The following is a 16,629-nucleotide window of genomic DNA, read 5'->3' as shown; positions in this document are numbered from 1 at the left end:
AAACGGTCTGGCAATCGGAACGTCGTAAGATCGAAGCCCGGAGCGTCGGGCAATAATGTATTGGGCTCTGCTGTTCTTTGTAAATTTAACGGCCTTAATCAGGCTTTTTTGTTTCCAAGGTAACTTTTTTTATGTGTTTTACTAACGATCACTCCTGGTAACTGTACTTATGTGTTTAAGTTTACAGATAAATATAATAAACTTCTAGAATATTTAGTTGTTATAAAAATTTATTTATGTTCTTTTTTCTTAATGAAAAATTCAACCAACCACAAACTAGCTGACAAACTACGCAATTGCTTACTTTAACTTGTTTAACATGAAATATCTGAAACTACATTTATTCTATAATATGATAGTCCAGTATATTTTAGTAAAATGAACAAATACATAAAACAAATACCAGTTATTAACTTTCTAAAACTTTTAATTTTAAAAACGTGTTTGCATCCCCGATACATAGTAAACAAGCTCATAACAATGAAAGCGATTAATTTTTTATTTTTAAACTTTCAAGTTAAAATTTTACATGACAACCCTGGTTTATAGTATTAATATAGTAGAAGCCATATTTGTTTATTTATACACAAACAAACTTTCAGAAACTTCTATAAGTTACAGCTTTGTTATTTTTTGTCTCAGGAAGCTGAAAAGTATCTTAAAATTTTACTGAGAGTCTCAGCTTTCCGACAGTATGTTCGGATTGACCGAAAAAAGTCGAATTCTGGAGATATATGTGCAAACGTAAAGTTATCTCTTGAAATTGCATTGTAATGCGAACATTTGGTCTATATTTTTTAGCCTGTATTTATGTTTTCATAAAAAAAGGTGTAAAGTAGTTGAAAAAAGATTTTTTAGTGTTTACTTAAATGACGATTGTGTACTCTTTAGTTTAAAACTTGATTTAAGGTTATTTCGTTTTAGAAACAGTTTGTTAAATTTGATCATAAAAAGTATTGTACAGTATTTTTTGTATTAAGTTTAAGTAAGTAAATACAATAATGTTTCTGTACTTGATTAAATTATCTAGGTTTGTTTTTAATTTATACCACAATTAATTTACATTTATCAAACTAATTTATTTACTGACTTAATCAACACAAAAAATAATAAACAAATTAATCAGTTACGTATATATTGAAAACAAACACAATATTATCCCCGGCGCGATGGTGCAGAGGTTTATAAACGGTCTGGCAATCGGAACGTCGTAAGATCGAAGCCCGGAGCGTCGGGCAATAATGTATTGGGCTCTGCTGTTCTTTGTAAATTTAACGGCCTTAATCAGGCTTTTTTGTTTCCAAGGTAACTTTTTTTATGTGTTTTACTAACGATCACTCCTGGTAACTGTACTTATGTGTTTAAGTTTACAGATAAATATAATAAACTTCTAGAATATTTAGTTGTTATAAAAATTTATTTATGTTCTTTTTTCTTAATGAAAAATTCAACCAACCACAAACTAGCTGACAAACTACGCAATTGCTTACTTTAACTTGTTTAACATGAAATATCTGAAACTACATTTATTCTATAATATGATAGTCCAGTATATTTTAGTAAAATGAACAAATACATAAAACAAATACCAGTTATTAACTTTCTAAAACTTTTAATTTTAAAAACGTGTTTGCATCCCCGATACATAGTAAACAAGCTCATAACAATGAAAGCGATTAATTTTTTATTTTTAAACTTTCAAGTTGAAATTTTACATGACAACCCTGGTTTATAGTATTAATATAGTAGAAGTCATATTTGTTTATTTATACACAAAAAAACTTTCAGAAACTTCTACAAGTTACAGCTTTGTTATTTTTTGTCTCAGGAAGCTGAAAAGTATCTTAAAATTTTACTGAGAGTCTCAGCTTTCCGACAGTATGTTCGGATTGACCGAAAAAAGTCGAATTCTGGAGATATATGTGCAAACGTAAAGTTATCTCTTGAAATTGCATTGTAATGCGAACATTTGGTCTATATTTTTTAGCCTGTATTTATGTTTTCATAAAAAAAGGTGTAAAGTAGTTGAAAAAAGATTTTTTAGTGTTTACTTAAATGACGATTGTGTACTCTTTAGTTTAAAACTTGATTTAAGGTTATTTCGTTTTAGAAACAGTTTGTTAAATTTGATCATAAAAAGTATTGTACAGTATTTTTTGTATTAAGTTTAAGTAAGTAAATACAATAATGTTTCTGTACTTGATTAAATTATCTAGGTTTGTTTTTAATTTATACCACAATTAATTTACATTTATCAAACTAATTTATTTACTGACTTAATCAACACAAAAAATAATAAACAAATTAATCAGTTACGTATATATTGAAAACAAACACAATATTATCCCCGGCGCGATGGTGCAGAGGTTTATAAACGGTCTGGCAATCGGAACGTCGTAAGATCGAAGCCCGGAGCGTCGGGCAATAATGTATTGGGCTCTGCTGTTCTTTGTAAATTTAACGGCCTTAATCAGGCTTTTTTGTTTCCAAGGTAACTTTTTTTATGTGTTTTACTAACGATCACTCCTGGTAACTGTACTTATGTGTTTAAGTTTACAGATAAATATAATAAACTTCTAGAATATTTAGTTGTTATAAAAATTTATTTATGTTCTTTTTTCTTAATGAAAAATTCAACCAACCACAAACTAGCTGACAAACTACGCAATTGCTTACTTTAACTTGTTTAACATGAAATATCTGAAACTACATTTATTCTATAATATGATAGTCCAGTATATTTTAGTAAAATGAACAAATACATAAAACAAATACCAGTTATTAACTTTCTAAAACTTTTAATTTTAAAAACGTGTTTGCATCCCCGATACATAGTAAACAAGCTCATAACAATGAAAGCGATTAATTTTTTATTTTTAAACTTTCAAGTTGAAATTTTACATGACAACCCTGGTTTATAGTATTAATATAGTAGAAGTCATATTTGTTTATTTATACACAAAAAAACTTTCAGAAACTTCTACAAGTTACAGCTTTGTTATTTTTTGTCTCAGGAAGCTGAAAAGTATCTTAAAATTTTACTGAGAGTCTCAGCTTTCCGACAGTATGTTCGGATTGACCGAAAAAAGTCGAATTCTGGAGATATATGTGCAAACGTAAAGTTATCTCTTGAAATTGCATTGTAATGCGAACATTTGGTCTATATTTTTTAGCCTGTATTTATGTTTTCATAAAAAAAGGTGTAAAGTAGTTGAAAAAAGATTTTTTAGTGTTTACTTAAATGACGATTGTGTACTCTTTAGTTTAAAACTTGATTTAAGGTTATTTCGTTTTAGAAACAGTTTGTTAAATTTGATCATAAAAAGTATTGTACAGTATTTTTTGTATTAAGTTTAAGTAAGTAAATACAATAATGTTTCTGTACTTGATTAAATTATCTAGGTTTGTTTTTAATTTATACCACAATTAATTTACATTTATCAAACTAATTTATTTACTAACTTAATCAACACAAAAAATAATAAACAAATTAATCAGTTACGTATATATTGAAAACAAACACAATATTATCCCCGGCGCGATGGTGCAGAGGTTTATAAACGGTCTGGCAATCGGAACGTCGTAAGATCGAAGCCCGGAGCGTCGGGCAATAATGTATTGGGCTCTGCTGTTCTTTGTAAATTTAACGGCCTTAATCAGGCTTTTTTGTTTCCAAGGTAATTTTTTTTATGTGTTTTACTAACGATCACTCCTGGTAACTGTACTTATGTGTTTAAGTTTACAGATAAATATAATAAACTTCTAGAATATTTAGTTGTTATAAAAATTTATTTATGTTCTTTTTTCTTAATGAAAAATTCAACCAACCACAAACTAGCTGACAAACTACGCAATTGCTTACTTTAACTTGTTTAACATGAAATATCTGAAACTACATTTATTCTATAATATGATAGTCCAGTATATTTTAGTAAAATGAACAAATACCAGTTATTAACTTTCTAAAACTTTTAATTTTAAAAACGTGTTTGCATCCCCGATACATAGTAAACAAGCTCATAACAATGAAAGCGATTAATTTTTTATTTTTAAACTTTCAAGTTAAAATTTTACATGACAACCCTGGTTTATAGTATTAATATAGTAGAAGCCATATTTGTTTATTTATACACAAACAAACTTTCAGAAACTTCTATAAGTTACAGCTTTGTTATTTTTTGTCTCAGGAAGCTGAAAAGTATCTTAAAATTTTACTGAGAGTCTCAGCTTTCCGACAGTATGTTCGGATTGACCGAAAAAAGTCGAATTCTGGAGATATATGTGCAAACGTAAAGTTATCTCTTGAAATTGCATTGTAATGCGAACATTTGGTCTATATTTTTTAGCCTGTATTTATGTTTTCATAAAAAAAGGTGTAAAGTAGTTGAAAAAAGATTTTTTAGTGTTTACTTAAATGACGATTGTGTACTCTTTAGTTTAAAACTTGATTTAAGGTTATTTCGTTTTAGAAACAGTTTGTTAAATTTGATCATAAAAAGTATTGTACAGTATTTTTTGTATTAAGTTTAAGTAAGTAAATACAATAATGTTTCTGTACTTGATTAAATTATCTAGGTTTGTTTTTAATTTATACCACAATTAATTTACATTTATCAAACTAATTTATTTACTAACTTAATCAACACAAAAAATAATAAACAAATTAATCAGTTACGTATATATTGAAAACAAACACAATATTATCCCCGGCGCGATGGTGCAGAGGTTTATAAACGGTCTGGCAATCGGAACGTCGTAAGATCGAAGCCCGGAGCGTCGGGCAATAATGTATTGGCCTCTGCTGTTCTTTGTAAATTTAACGGCCTTAATCAGGCTTTTTTGTTTCCAAGGTAACTTTTTTTATGTGTTTTACTAACGATCACTCCTGGTAACTGTACTTATGTGTTTAAGTTTACAGATAAATATAATAAACTTCTAGAATATTTAGTTGTTATAAAAATTTATTTATGTTCTTTTTTCTTAATGAAAAATTCAACCAACCACAAACTAGCTGACAAACTACGCAATTGCTTACTTTAACTTGTTTAACATGAAATATCTGAAACTACATTTATTCTATAATATGATAGTCCAGTATATTTTAGTAAAATGAACAAATACATAAAACAAATACCAGTTATTAACTTTCTAAAACTTTTAATTTTAAAAACGTGTTTGCATCCCCGATACATAGTAAACAAGCTCATAACAATGAAAGCGATTAATTTTTTATTTTTAAACTTTCAAGTTAAAATTTTACATGACAACCCTGGTTTATAGTATTAATATAGTAGAAGTCATATTTGTTTATTTATACACAAACAAACTTTCAGAAACTTCTATAAGTTACAGCTTTGTTATTTTTTGTCTCAGGAAGCTGAAAAGTATCTTAAAATTTTACTGAGAGTCTCAGCTTTCCGACAGTATGTTCGGATTGACCGAAAAAAGTCGAATTCTGGAGATATATGTGCAAACGTAAAGTTATCTCTTGAAATTGCATTGTAATGCGAACACTTGGTCTATATTTTTTAGCCTGTATTTATGTTTTCATAAAAAAAGGTGTAAAGTAGTTGAAAAAGATTTTTTAGTGTTTACTTAAATGACGATTGTGTACTCTTTAGTTTAAAACTTGATTTAAGGTTATTTCGTTTTAGAAACAGTTTGTTAAATTTGATCATAAAAAGTATTGTACAGTATTTTTTGTATTAAGTTTAAGTAAGTAAATACAATAATGTTTCTGTACTTGATTAAATTATCTAGGTTTGTTTTTAATTTATACCACAATTAATTTACATTTATCAAACTAATTTATTTACTAACTTAATCAACACAAAAAATAATAAACAAATTAATCAGTTACGTATATATTGAAAACAAACACAATATTATCCCCGTCGCGATGGTGCAGAGGTTTATAAACGGTCTGGCAATCGGAACGTCGTAAGATCGAAGCCCGGAGCGTCGGGCAATAATGTATTGGGCTCTGCTGTTCTTTGTAAATTTAACGGCCTTAATCAGGCTTTTTTGTTTCCAAGGTAACTTTTTTTATGTGTTTTACTAACGATCACTCCTGGTAACTGTACTTATGTGTTTAAGTTTACAGATAAATATAATAAACTTCTAGAATATTTAGTTGTTATAAAAATTTATTTATGTTCTTTTTTCTTAATGAAAAATTCAACCAACCACAAACTAGCTGACAAACTACGCAATTGCTTACTTTAACTTGTTTAACATGAAATATCTGAAACTACATTTATTCTATAATATGATAGTCCAGTATATTTTAGTAAAATGAACAAATACATAAAACAAATACCAGTTATTAACTTTCTAAAACTTTTAATTTTAAAAACGTGTTTGCATCCCCGATACATAGTAAACAAGCTCATAACAATGAAAGCGATTAATTTTTTATTTTTAAACTTTCAAGTTAAAATTTTACATGACAACCCTGGTTTATAGTATTAATATAGTAGAAGCCATATTTGTTTATTTATACACAAACAAACTTTCAGAAACTTCTATAAGTTACAGCTTTGTTATTTTTTGTCTCAGGAAGCTGAAAAGTATCTTAAAATTTTACTGAGAGTCTCAGCTTTCCGACAGTATGTTCGGATTGACCGAAAAAAGTCGAATTCTGGAGATATATGTGCAAACGTAAAGTTATCTCTTGAAATTGCATTGTAATGCGAACACTTGGTCTATATTTTTTAGCCTGTATTTATGTTTTCATAAAAAAAGGTGTAAAGTAGTTGAAAAAAGATTTTTTAGTGTTTACTTAAATGACGATTGTGTACTCTTTAGTTTAAAACTTGATTTAAGGTTATTTCGTTTTAGAAACAGTTTGTTAAATTTGATCATAAAAAGTATTGTACAGTATTTTTTGTATTAAGTTTAAGTAAGTAAATACAATAATGTTTCTGTACTTGATTAAATTATCTAGGTTTGTTTTTAATTTATACCACAATTAATTTACATTTATCAAACTAATTTATTTACTAACTTAATCAACACAAAAAATAATAAACAAATTAATCAGTTACGTATATATTGAAAACAAACACAATATTATCCCCGGCGCGATGGTGCAGAGGTTTATAAACGGTCTGGCAATCGGAACGTCGTAAGATCGAAGCCCGGAGCGTCGGGCAATAATGTATTGGGCTCTGCTGTTCTTTGTAAATTTAACGGCCTTAATCAGGCTTTTTTGTTTCCAAGGTAACTTTTTTTATGTGTTTTACTAACGATCACTCCTGGTAACTGTACTTATGTGTTTAAGTTTACAGATAAATATAATAAACTTCTAGAATATTTAGTTGTTATAAAAATTTATTTATGTTCTTTTTTCTTAATGAAAAATTCAACCAACCACAAACTAGCTGACAAACTACGCAATTGCTTACTTTAACTTGTTTAACATGAAATATCTGAAACTACATTTATTCTATAATATGATAGTCCAGTATATTTTAGTAAAATGAACAAATACATAAAACAAATACCAGTTATTAACTTTCTAAAACTTTTAATTTTAAAAACGTGTTTGCATCCCCGATACATAGTAAACAAGCTCATAACAATGAAAGCGATTAATTTTTTATTTTTAAACTTTCAAGTTAAAATTTTACATGACAACCCTGGTTTATAGTATTAATATAGTAGAAGCCATATTTGTTTATTTATACACAAACAAACTTTCAGAAACTTCTATAAGTTACAGCTTTGTTATTTTTTGTCTCAGGAAGCTGAAAAGTATCTTAAAATTTTACTGAGAGTCTCAGCTTTCCGACAGTATGTTCGGATTGACCGAAAAAAGTCGAATTCTGGAGATATATGTGCAAACGTAAAGTTATCTCTTGAAATTGCATTGTAATGCGAACATTTGGTCTATATTTTTTAGCCTGTATTTATGTTTTCATAAAAAAAGGTGTAAAGTAGTTGAAAAAAGATTTTTTAGTGTTTACTTAAATGACGATTGTGTACTCTTTAGTTTAAAACTTGATTTAAGGTTATTTCGTTTTAGAAACAGTTTGTTAAATTTGATCATAAAAAGTATTGTACAGTATTTTTTGTATTAAGTTTAAGTAAGTAAATACAATAATGTTTCTGTACTTGATTAAATTATCTAGGTTTGTTTTTAATTTATACCACAATTAATTTACATTTATCAAACTAATTTATTTACTAACTTAATCAACACAAAAAATAATAAACAAATTAATCAGTTACGTATATATTGAAAACAAACACAATATTATCCCCGTCGCGATGGTGCAGAGGTTTATAAACGGTCTGGCAATCGGAACGTCGTAAGATCGAAGCCCGGAGCGTCGGGCAATAATGTATTGGGCTCTGCTGTTCTTTGTAAATTTAACGGCCTTAATCAGGCTTTTTTGTTTCCAAGGTAACTTTTTTTATGTGTTTTACTAACGATCACTCCTGGTAACTGTACTTATGTGTTTAAGTTTACAGATAAATATAATAAACTTCTAGAATATTTAGTTGTTATAAAAATTTATTTATGTTCTTTTTTCTTAATGAAAAATTCAACCAACCACAAACTAGCTGACAAACTACGCAATTGCTTACTTTAACTTGTTTAACATGAAATATCTGAAACTACATTTATTCTATAATATGATAGTCCAGTATATTTTAGTAAAATGAACAAATACATAAAACAAATACCAGTTATTAACTTTCTAAAACTTTTAATTTTAAAAACGTGTTTGCATCCCCGATACATAGTAAACAAGCTCATAACAATGAAAGCGATTAATTTTTTATTTTTAAACTTTCAAGTTAAAATTTTACATGACAACCCTGGTTTATAGTATTAATATAGTAGAAGCCATATTTGTTTATTTATACACAAACAAACTTTCAGAAACTTCTATAAGTTACAGCTTTGTTATTTTTTGTCTCAGGAAGCTGAAAAGTATCTTAAAATTTTACTGAGAGTCTCAGCTTTCCGACAGTATGTTCGGATTGACCGAAAAAAGTCGAATTCTGGAGATATATGTGCAAACGTAAAGTTATCTCTTGAAATTGCATTGTAATGCGAACACTTGGTCTATATTTTTTAGCCTGTATTTATGTTTTCATAAAAAAAGGTGTAAAGTAGTTGAAAAAAGATTTTTTAGTGTTTACTTAAATGACGATTGTGTACTCTTTAGTTTAAAACTTGATTTAAGGTTATTTCGTTTTAGAAACAGTTTGTTAAATTTGATCATAAAAAGTATTGTACAGTATTTTTTGTATTAAGTTTAAGTAAGTAAATACAATAATGTTTCTGTACTTGATTAAATTATCTAGGTTTGTTTTTAATTTATACCACAATTAATTTACATTTATCAAACTAATTTATTTACTAACTTAATCAACACAAAAAATAATAAACAAATTAATCAGTTACGTATATATTGAAAACAAACACAATATTATCCCCGGCGCGATGGTGCAGAGGTTTATAAACGGTCTGGCAATCGGAACGTCGTAAGATCGAAGCCCGGAGCGTCGGGCAATAATGTATTGGGCTCTGCTGTTCTTTGTAAATTTAACGGCCTTAATCAGGCTTTTTTGTTTCCAAGGTAACTTTTTTTATGTGTTTTACTAACGATCACTCCTGGTAACTGTACTTATGTGTTTAAGTTTACAGATAAATATAATAAACTTCTAGAATATTTAGTTGTTATAAAAATTTATTTATGTTCTTTTTTCTTAATGAAAAATTCAACCAACCACAAACTAGCTGACAAACTACGCAATTGCTTACTTTAACTTGTTTAACATGAAATATCTGAAACTACATTTATTCTATAATATGATAGTCCAGTATATTTTAGTAAAATGAACAAATACATAAAACAAATACCAGTTATTAACTTTCTAAAACTTTTAATTTTAAAAACGTGTTTGCATCCCCGATACATAGTAAACAAGCTCATAACAATGAAAGCGATTAATTTTTTATTTTTAAACTTTCAAGTTAAAATTTTACATGACAACCCTGGTTTATAGTATTAATATAGTAGAAGCCATATTTGTTTATTTATACACAAACAAACTTTCAGAAACTTCTATAAGTTACAGCTTTGTTATTTTTTGTCTCAGGAAGCTGAAAAGTATCTTAAAATTTTACTGAGAGTCTCAGCTTTCCGACAGTATGTTCGGATTGACCGAAAAAAGTCGAATTCTGGAGATATATGTGCAAACGTAAAGTTATCTCTTGAAATTGCATTGTAATGCGAACATTTGGTCTATATTTTTTAGCCTGTATTTATGTTTTCATAAAAAAAGGTGTAAAGTAGTTGAAAAAAGATTTTTTAGTGTTTACTTAAATGACGATTGTGTACTCTTTAGTTTAAAACTTGATTTAAGGTTATTTCGTTTTAGAAACAGTTTGTTAAATTTGATCATAAAAAGTATTGTACAGTATTTTTTGTATTAAGTTTAAGTAAGTAAATACAATAATGTTTCTGTACTTGATTAAATTATCTAGGTTTGTTTTTAATTTATACCACAATTAATTTACATTTATCAAACTAACTTATTTACTAACTTAATCAACACAAAAAATAATAAACAAATTAATCAGTTACGTATATATTGAAAACAAACACAATATTATCCCCGGCGCGATGGTGCAGAGGTTTATAAACGGTCTGGCAATCGGAACGTCGTAAGATCGAAGCCCGGAGCGTCGGGCAATAATGTATTGGGCTCTGCTGTTCTTTGTAAATTTAACGGCCTTAATCAGGCTTTTTTGTTTCCAAGGTAACTTTTTTTATGTGTTTTACTAACGATCACTCCTGGTAACTGTACTTATGTGTTTAAGTTTACAGATAAATATAATAAACTTCTAGAATATTTAGTTGTTATAAAAATTTATTTATGTTCTTTTTTCTTAATGAAAAATTCAACCAACCACAAACTAGCTGACAAACTACGCAATTGCTTACTTTAACTTGTTTAACATGAAATATCTGAAACTACATTTATTCTATAATATGATAGTCCAGTATATTTTAGTAAAATGAACAAATACATAAAACAAATACCAGTTATTAACTTTCTAAAACTTTTAATTTTAAAAACGTGTTTGCATCCCCGATACATAGTAAACAAGCTCATAACAATGAAAGCGATTAATTTTTTATTTTTAAACTTTCAAGTTAAAATTTTACATGACAACCCTGGTTTATAGTATTAATATAGTAGAAGCCATATTTGTTTATTTATACACAAACAAACTTTCAGAAACTTCTATAAATACAGCTTTGTTATTTTTTGTCTCAGGAAGCTGAAAAGTATCTTAAAATTTTACTGAGAGTCTCAGCTTTCCGACAGTATGTTCGGATTGACCGAAAAAAGTCGAATTCTGGAGATATATGTGCAAACGTAAAGTTATCTCTTGAAATTGCATTGTAATGCGAACACTTGGTCTATATTTTTTAGCCTGTATTTATGTTTTCATAAAAAAAGGTGTAAAGTAGTTGAAAAAAGATTTTTTAGTGTTTACTTAAATGACGATTGTGTACTCTTTAGTTTAAAACTTGATTTAAGGTTATTTCGTTTTAGAAACAGTTTGTTAAATTTGATCATAAAAAGTATTGTACAGTATTTTTTGTATTAAGTTTAAGTAAGTAAATACAATAATGTTTCTGTACTTGATTAAATTATCTAGGTTTGTTTTTAATTTATACCACAATTAATTTACATTTATCAAACTAATTTATTTACTAACTTAATCAACACAAAAAATAATAAACAAATTAATCAGTTACGTATATATTGAAAACAAACACAATATTATCCCCGGCGCGATGGTGCAGAGGTTTATAAACGGTCTGGCAATCGGAACGTCGTAAGATCGAAGCCCGGAGCGTCGGGCAATAATGTATTGGGCTCTGCTGTTCTTTGTAAATTTAACGGCCTTAATCAGGCTTTTTTGTTTCCAAGGTAACTTTTTTTATGTGTTTTACTAACGATCACTCCTGGTAACTGTACTTATGTGTTTAAGTTTACAGATAAATATAATAAACTTCTAGAATATTTAGTTGTTATAAAAATTTATTTATGTTCTTTTTTCTTAATGAAAAATTCAACCAACCACAAACTAGCTGACAAACTACGCAATTGCTTACTTTAACTTGTTTAACATGAAATATCTGAAACTACATTTATTCTATAATATGATAGTCCAGTATATTTTAGTAAAATGAACAAATACATAAAACAAATACCAGTTATTAACTTTCTAAAACTTTTAATTTTAAAAACGTGTTTGCATCCCCGATACATAGTAAACAAGCTCATAACAATGAAAGCGATTAATTTTTTATTTTTAAACTTTCAAGTTAAAATTTTACATGACAACCCTGGTTTATAGTATTAATATAGTAGAAGCCATATTTGTTTATTTATACACAAACAAACTTTCAGAAACTTCTATAAGTTACAGCTTTGTTATTTTTTGTCTCAGGAAGCTGAAAAGTATCTTAAAATTTTACTGAGAGTCTCAGCTTTCCGACAGTATGTTCGGATTGACCGAAAAAAGTCGAATTCTGGAGATATATGTGCAAACGTAAAGTTATCTCTTGAAATTGCATTGTAATGCGAACATTTGGTCTATATTTTTTAGCCTGTATTTATGTTTTCATAAAAAAAGGTGTAAAGTAGTTGAAAAAAGATTTTTTAGTGTTTACTTAAATGACGATTGTGTACTCTTTAGTTTAAAACTTGATTTAAGGTTATTTCGTTTTAGAAACAGTTTGTTAAATTTGATCATAAAAAGTATTGTACAGTATTTTTTGTATTAAGTTTAAGTAAGTAAATACAATAATGTTTCTGTACTTGATTAAATTATCTAGGTTTGTTTTTAATTTATACCACAATTAATTTACATTTATCAAACTAACTTATTTACTAACTTAATCAACACAAAAAATAATAAACAAATTAATCAGTTACGTATATATTGAAAACAAACACAATATTATCCCCGGCGCGATGGTGCAGAGGTTTATAAACGGTCTGGCAATCGGAACGTCGTAAGATCGAAGCCCGGAGCGTCGGGCAATAATGTATTGGGCTCTGCTGTTCTTTGTAAATTTAACGGCCTTAATCAGGCTTTTTTGTTTCCAAGGTAACTTTTTTTATGTGTTTTACTAACGATCACTCCTGGTAACTGTACTTATGTGTTTAAGTTTACAGATAAATATAATAAACTTCTAGAATATTTAGTTGTTATAAAAATTTATTTATGTTCTTTTTTCTTAATGAAAAATTCAACCAACCACAAACTAGCTGACAAACTACGCAATTGCTTACTTTAACTTGTTTAACATGAAATATCTGAAACTACATTTATTCTATAATATGATAGTCCAGTATATTTTAGTAAAATGAACAAATACATAAAACAAATACCAGTTATTAACTTTCTAAAACTTTTAATTTTAAAAACGTGTTTGCATCTCCGATACATAGTAAACAAGCTCATAACAATGAAAGCGATTAATTTTTTATTTTTAAACTTTCAAGTTGAAATTTTACATGACAACCCTGGTTTATAGTATTAATATAGTAGAAGCCATATTTGTTTATTTATACACAAACAAACTTTCAGAAACTTCTATAAGTTACAGCTTTGTTATTTTTTGTCTCAGGAAGCTGAAAAGTATCTTAAAATTTTACTGAGAGTCTCAGCTTTCCGACAGTATGTTCGGATTGACCGAAAAAAGTCGAATTCTGGAGATATATGTGCAAACGTAAAGTTATCTCTTGAAATTGCATTGTAATGCGAACATTTGGTCTATATTTTTTAGCCTGTATTTATGTTTTCATAAAAAAGGTGTAAAGTAGTTGAAAAAAGATTTTTTAGTGTTTACTTAAATGACGATTGTGTACTCTTTAGTTTAAAACTTGATTTAAGGTTATTTCGTTTTAGAAACAGTTTGTTAAATTTGATCATAAAAAGTATTGTACAGTATTTTTTGTATTAAGTTTAAGTAAGTAAATACAATAATGTTTTGTACTTGATTAAATTATCTAGGTTTGTTTTTAATTTATACCACAATTAATTTACATTTATCAAACTAACTTATTTACTAACTTAATCAACACAAAAAATAATAAACAAATTAATCAGTTACGTATATATTGAAAACAAACACAATATTTTCCCCGGCGCGATGGTGCAGAGGTTTATAAACGGTCTGGCAATCGGAACGTCGTAAGATCGAAGCCCGGAGCGTCGGGCAATAATGTATTGGGCTCTGCTGTTCTTTGTAAATTTAACGGCCTTAATCAGGCTTTTTTGTTTCCAAGGTAACTTTTTTTATGTGTTTTACTAACGATCACTCCTGGTAACTGTACTTATGTGTTTAAGTTTACAGATAAATATAATAAACTTCTAGAATATTTAGTTGTTATAAAAATTTATTTATGTTCTTTTTTCTTAATGAAAAATTCAACCAACCACAAACTAGCTGACAAACTACGCAATTGCTTACTTTAACTTGTTTAACATGAAATATCTGAAACTACATTTATTCTATAATATGATAGTCCAGTATATTTTAGTAAAATGAACAAATACATAAAACAAATACCAGTTATTAACTTTCTAAAACTTTTAATTTTAAAAACGTGTTTGCATCCCCGATACATAGTAAACAAGCTCATAACAATGAAAGCGATTAATTTTTTATTTTTAAACTTTCAAGTTAAAATTTTACATGACAACCCTGGTTTATAGTATTAATATAGTAGAAGCCATATTTGTTTATTTATACACAAACAAACTTTCAGAAACTTCTATAAGTTACAGCTTTGTTATTTTTTGTCTCAGGAAGCTGAAAAGTATCTTAAAATTTTACTGAGAGTCTCAGCTTTCCGACAGTATGTTCGGATTGACCGAAAAAAGTCGAATTCTGGAGATATATGTGCAAACGTAAAGTTATCTCTTGAAATTGCATTGTAATGCGAACATTTGGTCTATATTTTTTAGCCTGTATTTATGTTTTCATAAAAAAAGGTGTAAAGTAGTTGAAAAAAGATTTTTTAGTGTTTACTTAAATGACGATTGTGTACTCTTTAGTTTAAAACTTGATTTAAGGTTATTTCGTTTTAGAAACAGTTTGTTAAATTTGATCATAAAAAGTATTGTACAGTATTTTTTGTATTAAGTTTAAGTAAGTAAATACAATAATGTTTCTGTACTTGATTAAATTATCTAGGTTTGTTTTTAATTTATACCACAATTAATTTACATTTATCAAACTAACTTATTTACTAACTTAATCAACACAAAAAATAATAAACAAATTAATCAGTTACGTATATATTGAAAACAAACACAATATTATCCCCGGCGCGATGGTGCAGAGGTTTATAAACGGTCTGGCAATCGGAACGTCGTAAGATCGAAGCCCGGAGCGTCGGGCAATAATGTATTGGGCTCTGCTGTTCTTTGTAAATTTAACGGCCTTAATCAGGCTTTTTTGTTTCCAAGGTAACTTTTTTTATGTGTTTTACTAACGATCACTCCTGGTAACTGTACTTATGTGTTTAAGTTTACAGATAAATATAATAAACTTCTAGAATATTTAGTTGTTATAAAAATTTATTTATGTTCTTTTTTCTTAATGAAAAATTCAACCAACCACAAACTAGCTGACAAACTACGCAATTGCTTACTTTAACTTGTTTAACATGAAATATCTGAAACTACATTTATTCTATAATATGATAGTCCAGTATATTTTAGTAAAATGAACAAATACATAAAACAAATACCAGTTATTAACTTTCTAAAACTTTTAATTTTAAAAACGTGTTTGCATCTCCGATACATAGTAAACAAGCTCATAACAATGAAAGCGATTAATTTTTTATTTTTAAACTTTCAAGTTGAAATTTTACATGACAACCCTGGTTTATAGTATTAATATAGTAGAAGCCATATTTGTTTATTTATACACAAACAAACTTTCAGAAACTTCTATAAGTTACAGCTTTGTTATTTTTTGTCTCAGGAAGCTGAAAAGTATCTTAAAATTTTACTGAGAGTCTCAGCTTTCCGACAGTATGTTCGGATTGACCGAAAAAAGTCGAATTCTGGAGATATATGTGCAAACGTAAAGTTATCTCTTGAAATTGCATTGTAATGCGAACATTTGGTCTATATTTTTTAGCCTGTATTTATGTTTTCATAAAAAAGGTGTAAAGTAGTTGAAAAAAGATTTTTTAGTGTTTACTTAAATGACGATTGTGTACTCTTTAGTTTAAAACTTGATTTAAGGTTATTTCGTTTTAGAAACAGTTTGTTAAATTTGATCATAAAAAGTATTGTACAGTATTTTTTGTATTAAGTTTAAGTAAGTAAATACAATAATGTTTTGTACTTGATTAAATTATCTAGGTTTGTTTTTAATTTATACCACAATTAATTTACATTTATCAAACTAACTTATTTACTAACTTAATCAACACATAAAATAATAAACAAATTAATCAGTTACGTATATATTGAAAACAAACACAATATTTTCCCCGGCGCGATGGTGCAGAGGTTTATAAACGGTCTGGCAATCGGAACGTCGTAAGATCGAAGCCCGGAGC

The sequence above is a fragment of the Thalia democratica genome, chromosome 3 (assembly GCF_965202585.1).
Source record: "Thalia democratica chromosome 3, ktThaDemo2.hap1.1, whole genome shotgun sequence".
Classification (NCBI taxonomy): Eukaryota; Metazoa; Chordata; class Thaliacea; order Salpida; family Salpidae; genus Thalia; species Thalia democratica.
The sequence above is the reverse complement of the archived record's forward strand: the minus strand, read 5'-3'. Positions refer to the sequence as shown.